The 12,386-nt window shown below is 51.1% G+C and overlaps 1 protein-coding gene and 1 pseudogene across 4 annotated transcripts in view; one reads left to right on the top strand and one right to left on the bottom strand.

Annotated features, from left to right (window-relative positions):
* The window catches only part of EML1 (EMAP like 1), a 152,124-nt gene that overhangs the window by 80,965 nt on the left and 58,773 nt on the right, over positions 1 to 12,386 (bottom strand). The window lies entirely within an intron of this gene.
* Positions 9,879 to 9,997, top strand: LOC120619833 (uncharacterized; annotated as a pseudogene).

Genomic DNA, 12,386 nt, shown 5'->3' with positions numbered 1-12,386 from the left:
TGTGAAATGTCTCGGCTGAAGTCTGCCACTGGGCCTCGGGGCGCCTTCCCACCACGGGGCTGCCTCCCCGCACGCTTCCCTGTCTCCTTGTCATCGGTGTCCTTCAGGTCACTTGACGGGACGGCTTAGACACTGCACCAACGCAGCTGCGAACGGGGCTGAACTAACGTGAAACGGAGCTTCCAGCTTCGCTGCTCACCCATCCCGGACCCTCACTGGGTGTCAGGACGCACCCATGCGTTGGGGGTAGGGATTAGTTTGCTCACAGACAGTGCCTTAGGTTAATGGAAAAGCCATGTCTGTGTCTCTGGCCTGAGCGGTGCCGGGCTACCTGAGTATGCACAGGCTCAGCTTTCTAAGAATTTGTTTCAAACCATACAGCAAAACTACGATGCCGAAACCAGACCGGGAAGGTCGTGAGACATCAAGATTCTTCCTCTTCGTCCCCGATAACCCTCTCCCTGCAAGCGGCCACGTGCTGAGTGAGCTCTGACGGCAACGGCCAGAATGAAGAGGGGCGGATGTTTCCCGCGGCAGGTCTCTGCTCCGCACTGCACCGCGGGGCCGCCCGCCCCCACGGCGTCTCCCCCACCCCTCCCGCACACCCCGGCGTCTCTGCCCTGCCCCACACCACGGCTGGGTGTCGGGTTCTAGGACTCACCAACGTCCGTTACAAGCAAGAGTGACACAGCGTACGATTCCTTTTCAGCAAACACAGAACTAAGAATATATCGATAAAATAAAATATGATGTTCACCCTCTTTCCTCCTCAGAAGAGGACACAGGGTGTAAGTAGAGCTAAAAAGCGTAAATAAAAATATTTTAAGATAGATGAATGTTTGCAACCGCCTAACAGGTTGACACCCCTAAATCCCTTGCTGCCAAGCTGCCTGCACATCAGACAGTAACGTCCTCTGTACTTACGCCCAGTTCTTCGTCGTGACCCCTCCTGGATCCTGAGTTATGGGGGAGACCTGTAATAGCCAGCCTGGGTTACGAGGGAATTGTCTGTGTGTCACAAGTTTACAGTTAGGAGACATTTTAACTGGTTATTCTTTTATTTGTCTTGATTTTAAAAGCACGGAAACATATCCGAAAAGATCTTAAAATGTAAAGAGAAATACAGAGCAATCATCGGCTCCTCCCACCCCAGGTGAGGCTGGCAGCCTGCGGCCCAGCGCTGGCTCAGCATGGGCCCGGCGCGACGAGGGGCGCCCGGGGAAAAGGCTGGGGGATCCCGTTCCAGACTCCCTTCTCCCCACCCCTGCAGGCTTCACGCCGACCGCCATGGAGGGGAACCGCAGAAAACACCCCGACACCGTGGGCCGCCTCACTTCTCAGATGAGAACGATCCCTCTAACCTCATTCTCTCGCCCTGCGAAGCTGAGCCTGGTCCTCGCCCAGACCTCACGTGAGAGGCGGCACTTCTAACGTCATCGCTCCCGGCTTCGGCCATCAGACGATGAGAGTAACTTCCAGAATCGGCAGTACGTCTCATCGTGTAAAGAAAGCAGCGCCAAATCCTGAGAACTATGAAACCAGAGGTGGGGAAAACAAGCCGCTCTATCTTTAAAAGAAAAAGACTTGAGGGCGGGGAGAGGAGACGTCGAAACCGCAGCTGACGCTTTTAGCATCCTTTGCAGACATGTAGTTTGGGAAGAGACGACGTCTTAAACAGCCGTGTGGCTCACGAAGTGTCACGCTGACTACGTTCCATTTAAAAGCACGTTCGGACCTAACTCGACGTTTACTCGAAGAGCCGTGATTTTACATCTTCCTCTGCTCCCTTCTGCACACGGCGAGGACCGGGACGGGTTTCCTCCCTCCGAACCCACGGACCTGCCGCGGCTCCTCCTGGACTGGAGCCCTTCTCCCGGGGGACCGTCGACGGGCGGCTGCTGCCACGATCCCGCCGATGACCCCGCAGCTGAGATCTCTGGCCCAGAACCATCTCGAGCTCCAGCCCTGACTCTGCCAGACCCGACATCTTCACCCGCAGACCTGGGTCTGCACATACGTGTCTACGCGCGTGTGTGCACGTGACCCTGAGGTGTGAAGCCACATCCCTCATCCCGCCTGAACCCCCTCGCATGCTCCCTCACCGCCGCGAACGCGCCACCGCACAGCCGGTCACCAATCTGCAAAGGGCACGGCACCCTCGACCGCTTCCATATACCTTACGGTCAGCATCGGGTCCGCCATCGAATCCTGTCGACTCTAAATATCTAAATGTTCAGAGCGTCGAGCACCTTCCCGGCAGCTGTCGCGCCCCCTCCGCTGCCCGCCCTGGTTTGGCCCTAATCGCTTGCTGTCTGGGCTCCCGCGACAGTCTTGACCATGGTCTTGGCGGCCTCTTCCCGTCCTTCCTCATCGTGGCAGCACGATGTCTCTCAAACGCAGACTCGGTCACACCCCTGCTTACACCTGGCAGCACATCGCCACTGTCTTTGAGACAAAGTACTCAGTGCTTGGGTCCTGCCCTTTGTGTGCTTCTTCGGCCCCATCTGACACCTCCCCGACCTCCTGGACTGCAGCCCTAGCTGGACGACGTGCAGTTTCCCCTGCTTCTGACCTTGCCCCCCAAGCTGCTTGACGTGCACCCTTTTCTTCACCTGGCTCACTTCTACTTCTATCCGGAAGCTCATCAGCTCGGTCCTATCTCCTCTGAGAAATGCCCCTCGTCGCCAGCGCTGGGACAGCAGGCTGGGTCAGGTGACCCTCCCACACACTTCCAGAGCGTCCCCATGGCCGCCCATCACCATCGCACTTTCTAGACTCTTCTGCACGCATCCGTTTACTTGAGCCTCCTCCATCAGACTGTGAGCTCCTAACAGGGGCGGTGCCGTTCACGTCTAGAAGCCTCGGTGCCTAGTGCATTGCCGGGCACGAAGCTGGCCTCCCGTGAATGCGTGGCTTCTCATGCGCCCAGCAGCAGTTCTAAAGGTACGGTCCCCAAGAGCCCTGAGGGTCCCTGAGTCCCCTTCAGGAAGTCCATGAGGCCAAAACTATTTTCATAGAGATACCGAGACACAGTTTGCCCATGTCACTGTGTTGACATGTGCACCGTCAGGGCAAAAGCAATGGTGCCTTAGCCCAGCCCAGGTGGCGGCACCGAGTCACTGTGCTCCTCACTGCCACTTACAGTAAAAAATGCTAAGTTCGTGTATGAATGTCTTGGATGAAGCTCCCAAAATATTAATTTTACTAGAACTCATCCCTGACGAACATGTCCCTTTCCTACTCTACGTGACAAGCAGGAAGAGCACACGAAGCACCTGTGCTGTGGACCGGTGCACAGGGCTGTCTCCAGGCCGAGCAAGTGCGGCCGAGCCGCGAGCTTTCCCCCAGGGAACACCATGTTCACTGCAAAGGACAATTGAGGCACAAACTATGGTTATTCGAGCAGGAGGTTCTCGACTCGTTTCCCCAGAAATGAATGACGTGGGCCCGTCACTTGAAGAAAAACAGGTGACAGTATTTGCTGCCCCTGTGAAAATCTGAGCTTCTGAGTAAAAACAGAACTCTGGAAAACTGGTACCGGCCTCCGGGAGCTAGACTGCTGTGCGACACTTAAAAGGCTATTAATCATCCCTTCTGATTTTTTTGACATTGTATAATGAAATGTGTCCACATTTGAAAGATCTGCGTAGCCCAGTGAATCAATATTTTTGAAGTGCCCAAAGCATGCATGACCTTGGGTCAAAATATGGCATGGCTCAAAGAGCCATTCAGGTGCAAGACAGATCAAAAAGTTTGAGAACCTCCCTTGTCAAACCTAAGGACAGGCTCACAAATCTCCTCTTTGGACTCAGCCGTGTGCCCTAAATTAGAAATACGTTTGGCACTTGCATCTGACAATATACCGTCTCGAAGTAAGCTTTCCTCGTTTCAAACGGAACACACAACTTTCGATGTTGGACGAGACTGAGGGGCCATGTGGAGAAAACCTGGGGACCAGGCATCGTAAGAATCGCACTCCAGTTGTCACCGGGGGCACCAGGTGCCATCAGGAGAGCTGAACGAAGCATCCAGCCTCTCGGAGGTCAGTGTCTTTATCATCGGCAGCCCGGAGCGTCTGGCTACAGGCAGTAGCGTGGGAATGGAATAAAATGTGAGGTCAGGTCCCTCCAGGCAGGGCTCTTGGACCACAGGTATTCCCCAGACCACACTCCGGTTTCACCTGACAGCACCTGGTATCAGGGATAGCCCTCTGCAAGGAAAGGGTGATGAAAGTCAGCGGAACAAATGTGGGCTTGAGGAACAAAGTGGAAAAGACTAGAATGAGGAAAAGTGAGACGATGTTGACCGGCTGTGTTCTGAAGTGTCAACAGTCACCAGCCTGCTTCACAGGAATCCCTACATTCTTAGTCCTGGCAGACCTTTACCCTGTAGAAGCCACCTTTACCCTGAAGCAGACACAATGCTTATCTTATAAGCGTCTCCACAACAGAAATGACAGTCTCACCTACGTGGTGTATCTTTCATATCAGAAAGAAGATGAAGAAATATCGCAAGGCCCTAAAAACCCACTCAGAATGTTCTGCCACTGATCACTTAGGAGCGATTCAATCAAAATCATTCTCATGGGATGCAGGAAGCATCAGAGAGTGGCTGCAACTTGGCATCACAACTAAATATCCATCCCCATTTTCACAAAGACAAACAAAAAGAAACCGCTGTTCATAAAAGAAAAACGGATCACTGTAATAGTCTCTAAAATAAATCAGTGCCGATCGTGACACAGCCATGACCATATTAGAAGGTCTACACTTTTTTTTTTTTTAAAACAAAGCCTCACAGGTCTCAGCTTAAGCACCAGAAAAAAAAAGTCAGGCTCATAGATACCAAAATGACGATGGTAGGACTATGAGCTGTGGGGCTGTACAGGACGGCTCTGGAATCAAACAAACCAGGGTCTGAATAATGGTTCTGCCACTCGCTGGCTGTGTGACCATGAGCAGGTTACTCTGCCTTTCTGAGCCTCAGTTATCCCATGTGTAAGCTCTGGGTCACCTGACCTGCCTGCCACAGAACCGCTGTGAAGAGTGAAGAACACATAGACGTGGCACAGTGTCTGGCACGAAGTCGCTCACTCGGAGTCTGTCAAGCTGGAATGACTGCTCAGACACACCTGCATGACAGCCTGGGAAGTGGGGGGCTGGGTGTCTTCTTGGCTTTGAGCTGCCCGGCCCATTTGGGGTGGGATCCATGGGGCGGGGTGGGGATGGCAAAGGAGGAAGGGGGACTGAGAGCTCGGCTGAGCGGCATGCAAGCCTCTGCATCCCCTACGACAGCTCTACCTGGTATTATAACATGTTCCATTATATAATCCATTCTTTGTTTTATAGCTTTATGATTTATTAATTTAAACAATGCTTTATAATAAAATTGGTTCCTTTGACCTTCTTTTTGTAATTTTTTTTAAAGATGAATTTTAATCCTGAGTCCTTTTAGATCCTTTACATCTCTAAGTTTCCACGGAGATGACGACAGCTCCACCTCCCCCCCCTTTTCTTTTAGTGTCTGGGGAAAGAACAGAGTCATCTCAGAAATTACGATCACACGAAACACCATCGAAGGCTACAGGTGTGTCAAATACACGCACCTTCACGTCGCTGTAGATGCCGGGGTTGCGGTTTGCAGCGCCCTGAAGCCGATGGCCTCGAAGCTGAGGAAGGTCCCTGTGGCAGGCACGGTGTGCCCTGGGCAGCCAACTCAGGCATCGGCAACCTCATGGTGGGCGTGAGAGGGGTTCCGGGGTCAGAAATAATTTAACAGAGCATAAAAAGTATTCCATTTCTCTAAATTTTAATTTACTGGAGTTGATAATCAGTTACTGATTTGGATTGGTATAATTACAGCCCGCACGGCTTGATGATGAGGACAGGTTCTGAGAAAGTTGTCATTAAGCAACCCCGTCCTTGTGCGGACATCACGGAGCGCGCGCGCACAAACCTAGGTGCTCCGGCCCCCTGCACCCCCAGGCTGCATGGTACGGCCGACGGCTCCTGGGCTACAAGCCTGGACAGCATATGACTACAGAACACGAGATTAAATCAAGCACAAGCGAAGAGATGTCGTCAGGAGACAGATGCAACTGGGAAAATGATGCCAGCGAGAGATGCGGTAAATACAAGACGCATGAGGCTGCCGCCGGCTTCACGCGGTTTTACGGCAAACTTTTTCTTATCAGTAGAAAGAGCACCCTCTGAAATGATGATTAAAGCTACATCACGGCAGATACATAAACCAATAACAGGGTTGTTTAGGGTCATTATCGAGGATTACGTCCTGTACGTAATTATACATGCTGCACTTTGACACCACTGGCGGAGCAGGTGGTGTGCTTACGCCAGCATCACTGCGGGGCCGGAGGAGATTTTCAGCCCCGTTAACTGTCTTTGTCACTGACCGAAAGTCATTATGTGGCTCACGACTGAATATTCAAAGTTTACAGTCTTCTTATATCTGTATTATTCAATAAGTAAAGATAATTATTTCTGTCAGCTCTGAGAATCTACCAAATTATCTGTTCTGCAACCAAAAACCATATAAATGTCAATGCTAGGGCATTTGAATTCTTGCCTTAACTATTAAAAAGAAAAAAAAGAAAGCCAAGCAACTGTTCCGTTTTTTTCCCCTCGAAGCAAAAACTATTTCTCTTGCACAAGATCGTCATTGAGAAACATGAAATGGACAGGCTGGTATTTCAAAGCTCACAAAACTGGTTCAGCCGTAATCCTTTTGCTCAGCATAACAAGCTTAATCATCTTTCCTCAAGAAACGTAGCTAACGAAGATTCCTGGGCCAAACGGGCTACTTCACTTCCAAGGGTGGTACTTAATTTATTCCGCCTTTAGGAGGAAGATGTGGGGCTGACAGCGTGGGGAACGGATTTTCTGGCAGAGTAAATTAGAGATCCTTTCTCTGGTTTATGCCCACTCTCCCAGTGGATTAGAAAAGAGTATTACATTTAGAAACACTTTATCTGTTCGCTTGCTTTTAAAACCATGTAAGAATGCTAAGCCAGAGAAAAGCAAATTGGAACGAAGCGCTCTGGACGCAGACAGATGCTATATTCCCTGGGAACTCCAAACCAGCCCTCCAGGAGCCTCTACACAAAGGTGACATCATTTCTTTGACCCCTGAAACTTTCAGCCACCCTGCAGGACAAGCCTGGGTACCCTCCTGCTCCCACCCTCGTCAGACCCGCCCTCGATCTTGACGCCCTGAGCCCCTTTGGGGCAGACGAAGCGCAGAGCCCATGGTATAAGGTGAGCAGGGGGACGAAGGCTGGGAGGGCATCATGCCGTGAGAAGAGGTCACCGAGAGGGTGCAGGCAGGGGACAAATTTGAATGCTACCTGGTTCCTCCAAAAGGCCGCGAGGTTCAGAAAGCGGTCCACCCGTGTCACAGTTACTGTCCCCAGGACACCAAAAAGGAATCGCCATCTGGATATCGCCTAAAATCCACATCTTTAGACTTGGGTTCAACAACGTTCATTTGATTGACTTTCAGTCTTATATACCCAGCTGTTTCAGAGTCATAAAGACACAGCCTTGTAAATAAGTGTCCTTGGGCACAGGCGACTGAGGGGGCCAGGACGTCATGCCCGCCAAGACACCACTGACGCTGTCAGCAAGCCCAAACCACCAACGTTACAAGTGCCACAACTCTCTAGAGTATAAATTCTAACGCATTCACCGGTCACTCAGTAAGCTCAGCTACGTGCGGCTCTCACAGGTGAGTGAAGATCACGGGCTTTTTTGCTCTTGAGGGTGTTGCCAGAACGGAGAGTGTGGAGAGCAGCACAGCACATGAGGTGAACCCCAAGAAGACATGGGAGCATACCACAGGGAGACCCCAGACATATTAGATGTGAGGGGAGGGGAAGGAGAAGAAGAAATGGGACCAGGCGATCAGGTAGCACCTTGCAGGTCACAAAGCACAGTGGCAGATGGTTTCGCTTGCGAGGATCAGGAAGCCCACAACATGGAAGAGAAGACTGAGGCCCGCGAGGCCAGACGACTCGTCCCGGGAATCTGCGAAGAGCCGCCACTTCATCTGGATTGGCGAGGTGTTTTGTTTTTTTTTTTAATTTCGATTGGGTTTTGAAGAGCTGAGTCCTAGAAGGTAGAAACTTGGCCCAAAGTTAACAGATAATTTTGAGGGCCTCTGAAAGCAGCAGAAAAGATTAGGCACGAGGCCTGAGATCTGCAGATGGAGAGCTGTGTGCCCCTGGAGACCCACGCGACCCCCTCACGGCTCGGAGCTGTCGTGAGGGCGCGCTGGGAAACAAGCTGGAGCCAGTAAGCAGATGTGGAGGGCCGCCGTTCCTCTGCACAGGCCACGTGCCAGGCCGTGTAAATAGTGGACACTCAAATTCCTGTGGAAGGGAGGGAGGGAGGGAGGGAGGAAGGAACGGAGGAAGGAACGGAGGAAGGAAGGAAGGGAACGGAAAGAAGGAATTTAGGGAATTTATCTTCTTGAACTTTGCTTTCTTGAGACAAAACTTGGCACATCTGGCTGCCTCATCCTGTAGGCAACTGCCTGGCTCTACAGTACGGGTCCCAACCCCTGGGCCATGAACTGGTCCTGGTCTGTGTCCTGTTAGGAACTGGGCCTCACAACAGGAGCAGTGGGCGAGCGAGCGTAGCTTCATCTGTGTCTGCAGCCGCTCCCCAGAGCTGGCATCACCGCCTCAGCTCCACCTCAGATCATCAGGCAGTAGATTCTCATAGAAGCACTGGGCCCAGCTGCCCAAAAGGTTGAGGACAGCTGCCCTTGAAGGCGCTGTGACAGGTGACTGTTGCACAATGATGTCACAGATTCCCCAGGGCACCATTCAGCTATATGCCAGGCTTCCCACTGACTGCCATTCAAATGTGGGGCCAGTGTCCATAAGCACTGGACCGTAGAGAAGACCCGCTGTGCAGTCACCAGAAGCCACCACAGGTCCACTAACCCTTCCCTAAACCCTCTGGAGCCTGATAGTCTTCTGAATTCAGGTCCTGACCTCAGAACAGAAGCCTGGAGCATATTCCAAATATTACCCCAAACCCCCGAGGGTCTGGGCAGCACCCGTAGTCACACTTGAAAATACCTCTACAGAAAAGCAGAATAACTTTCATACGAAAAGAAATAAATGTAAACCGTTAAAAGCCACGTGTTTCAATTCCGATAGAGCCCCCCCCTGCCCCCGCCCATACCACCACCACCAAATGCTGCAGGTCAGACCGAGTCTAACAAACGAGTTACCAAGAAACATTTGGTGTTCGGAGTCTTCTGGATTTTGAATCCCGGATAAGGGATTGTGGGTCTGTCTCCCCCAGGCCTCCCGCAGGGCTGTTGGGTCCCAGGGCATCTGAGATAAGCCCCACGCGAGGGATGGACACGTTGTGTTTCAGCCCCTACTTCGGAGGGAATGGGACCTAATGAGGAAGGGTGTGCGACTGCACAGTCAGCAGTTTCTCTAGGACGCGGCATGTCATGATCCGAGAACAAGAATTAAAGAAACAGAAAACAGAAAGGCACTTTACCCAGGACATGGCCCTGAAGAAGGCACGTGACTGGCGAACGTGACACTTGAACAGACATGGAAACTTAACAGTGTTAAGAAAATGCTATGGAATCCTGTAAATAATCTTGTCGTGACTTGCGTTTTATATGTCCGTATTTTTGAATGTCAGGTTTTTTTAAAAGCAGGGTGGATCTATAAACACTTTTCAAAGTCCAGGTAAAAACAACAAAATTTGCAGAACAAAAGACGCGATTATCTATACCATATTTTCTTTTTAAATAAAGTGCTCTTATAAAGGTAGATTGCCAGATCGGTGTGGATACTAACGTGAAGACGACAAACAGAAGGCAGTGTGGCAGTCTACGGCCACGCCACCCTGAACGAGCCCGGTCCCGGCTGACCTCGGAAGCTAAGCAGGGTCGGGCCTGGTTAGTTCTTGGATGGGAGACCACCTAGGAAGACCAGGTGCTGTAGGAGTAAAAAATAAAAAATAAAAAATTAAGAGGTTGTAAGCTGACAAGATCCTTGTAATCTGTGAGGTCAACCAAGGGTTGCCTCGCCTAAAAAAAAAAAAAGGTAACATGGCAGAGTTCAAAGCAGGAGACCTGGGTTTGAGACCTGTCACTTACTAAACTGTGCGTCCTTGATGAAAATGCCACACAGTTTATAAATGCCACACAGTCTACGTGATCATCTGTAAATTGAACGTGATGAAATAGCACTTTACTTACCTTAGAATTTGGTTGTGAGAAGTGAGAAACAGATCTGAAGGTGCTTTTAAAACTATAAAACACGAGAGCGGAGATTGGTTTACATTGGGGTTATGTATTAAGGTCAGTAAATGAAATGAAAATATTGCCCCTGAATTACTCATGACAAATATCTTTGTCCACAGCGCATGTGGCTTTTGTAAGCTGAACCTTCTCTCAATAAATCCCTCCAGTGTCGGAACAGATTATGGCACTGGCCTGCGTTTAGCGGCATGTCGAACAAAAAATATATGTGGGTGAATGAACAAAATAAAATTGTATTAACATATATTGTTTTCTGCAAAGTATGTATGCATAATCCATTCCACAATAGTGAAGGGGCTTTGCTACACGTGACAGTGAGTTATTTCACGGCAGCAAACAATCAATAAGTGTCTGGGTAACACTGAAAAGCTTGTCTGCGTCAGGAAGTTCTTCCGTGGCCTTCCATGATGATTTAAAGAATAGCGGGGCCCTTTGGACAATTTTGGTGTTTGATTTTTCATTCGACGAGCATCTGTGGAACGCGCTGTATGCCAGGCACCGTGCAGAGCGATGGAGGAACGCGACGCACGGTGACAGAGCAGGGGCCCTACCCTCAAGGGACTTACTAGCTGGCAGTGGACACGAAGGCTGAGCAGCTAACAGAATGCAAGGCGGAATGAACCCAGCACTCACAGAGGTGTGTGCATCGTAATTTGGAAATGCGGAGGAAAGACTGTAACCCCGATACGGGGGAAGACTTCTGGATGCCGCGTCCCCAGGATGAATTGTGTTCCATACGGGGACAGGAGGAGATAGGGATCGATTACACATCGCTACAGAGCCACAGAAATTCTCGACATACTGGAGGAACACGTGCGCAGTAGATGGGAGGATGTGCTAAGACCCCAGATCTGACATTCTCTCTCCGCGAGCTGGGACTCCGAGAACGGAAGTTTCCTCCTTGGCATCAGGAACTAGAACAGACCAACGCAGTTGCAACCGTCAAAACATAAAGGTGACGCTGACTACTAAACAGTAACATCTCCACTACAGATGACACTGCCGGACCCCAGACCCGCTGCAGACCCCCTCTCCTGGCCTCTGCACTGGGGGGCTGCCTGCATATGTTCCCTCGCTCTCAGTGTCCCTTTGGGTGTCCCTAGCAGGGCACACAGCAGCTGATGAGAGGGAGGGAGGGAGGGGGCTGGGGTCAGAGCATTTATTCCCCCGCCTTCCTCATAACTGGCAAAATCAAGATTTGAATCCAGACCCATCTGTCTCCGAAGCCCGTGCTTTGAACCTCGGGAAAGGTCCGTCGGTGACAGATTACAGCAGGTCTTGATAGAAATGCACATAATCTCTTCCACTAGGTCTCGAGAGTTAACAAGTCATTCAGGAACTGTGTAGCCTGTGCCTGCTCATCTTTTTAAACAGCCCTGCGAATGAGATGCTCCCAGCAGACACTCATGTCAGTGGGCTGTGCCAAATGTGCAACAGTGACCTAAAAAAAAAAAAAAAAATACAACCCAGAACGTCAGAGATATTCCAAGACTCCAGCCCAGACCCTTCTTAGCGCGCGGCCCCACATCTGCTGCTTCCGTTCTTGGAGTCTTAGCTCGCGGAGAGAGAATGCGCGCTGTTGGTCGTCAGAACACGCATGTCATGGAATCTCTTTAGCAAACATGTGCCCCTCATCACGTCTGCAAACTGCTCTACATTTTTTCCACCTCCCCCATTCCTCGGAGAGCTGCGACACTTGTCGCTGTTCTCTGCCCATCGGGGCGGCCTTTGCTGCCGTTCGCTGGGAGTGCGGGGCGGCAAGGTGCCTGGGGCCCACTCCCAGGATGCCCCTCCACCCTTCCTGATCCCGCCCTGCCGTGGACTGACCCGGCTGGGGGAAGGACACACTTTCTACGACAGAGATTCCAGAGACAAGATGCTTAGACTCTGCACAGGCTGCACAGAGCTGCTGGCGGTGTGTGAGGGTGCGACCTGGTGACACCCTGGAAGGAGCTCTGACAGCCTTCAACTTTGGGGTGATCATCACAGTCTGTGCACCCAGCTCGGAACCCTTAGTTAGATGTTGTTCGCTTCCAGATTCTAGAACTTCATGAAACGACAGTTTGAAAAAA

This window comes from Pteropus medius, unplaced genomic scaffold, assembly GCF_902729225.1.
Source record: "Pteropus medius unplaced genomic scaffold, Ma_sr-lr_union100, whole genome shotgun sequence".
Classification (NCBI taxonomy): domain Eukaryota; kingdom Metazoa; phylum Chordata; class Mammalia; order Chiroptera; family Pteropodidae; genus Pteropus; species Pteropus medius.
Note: the sequence above shows the minus strand (reverse complement) of the source record. Positions and strands in the feature narration are given on the sequence as shown.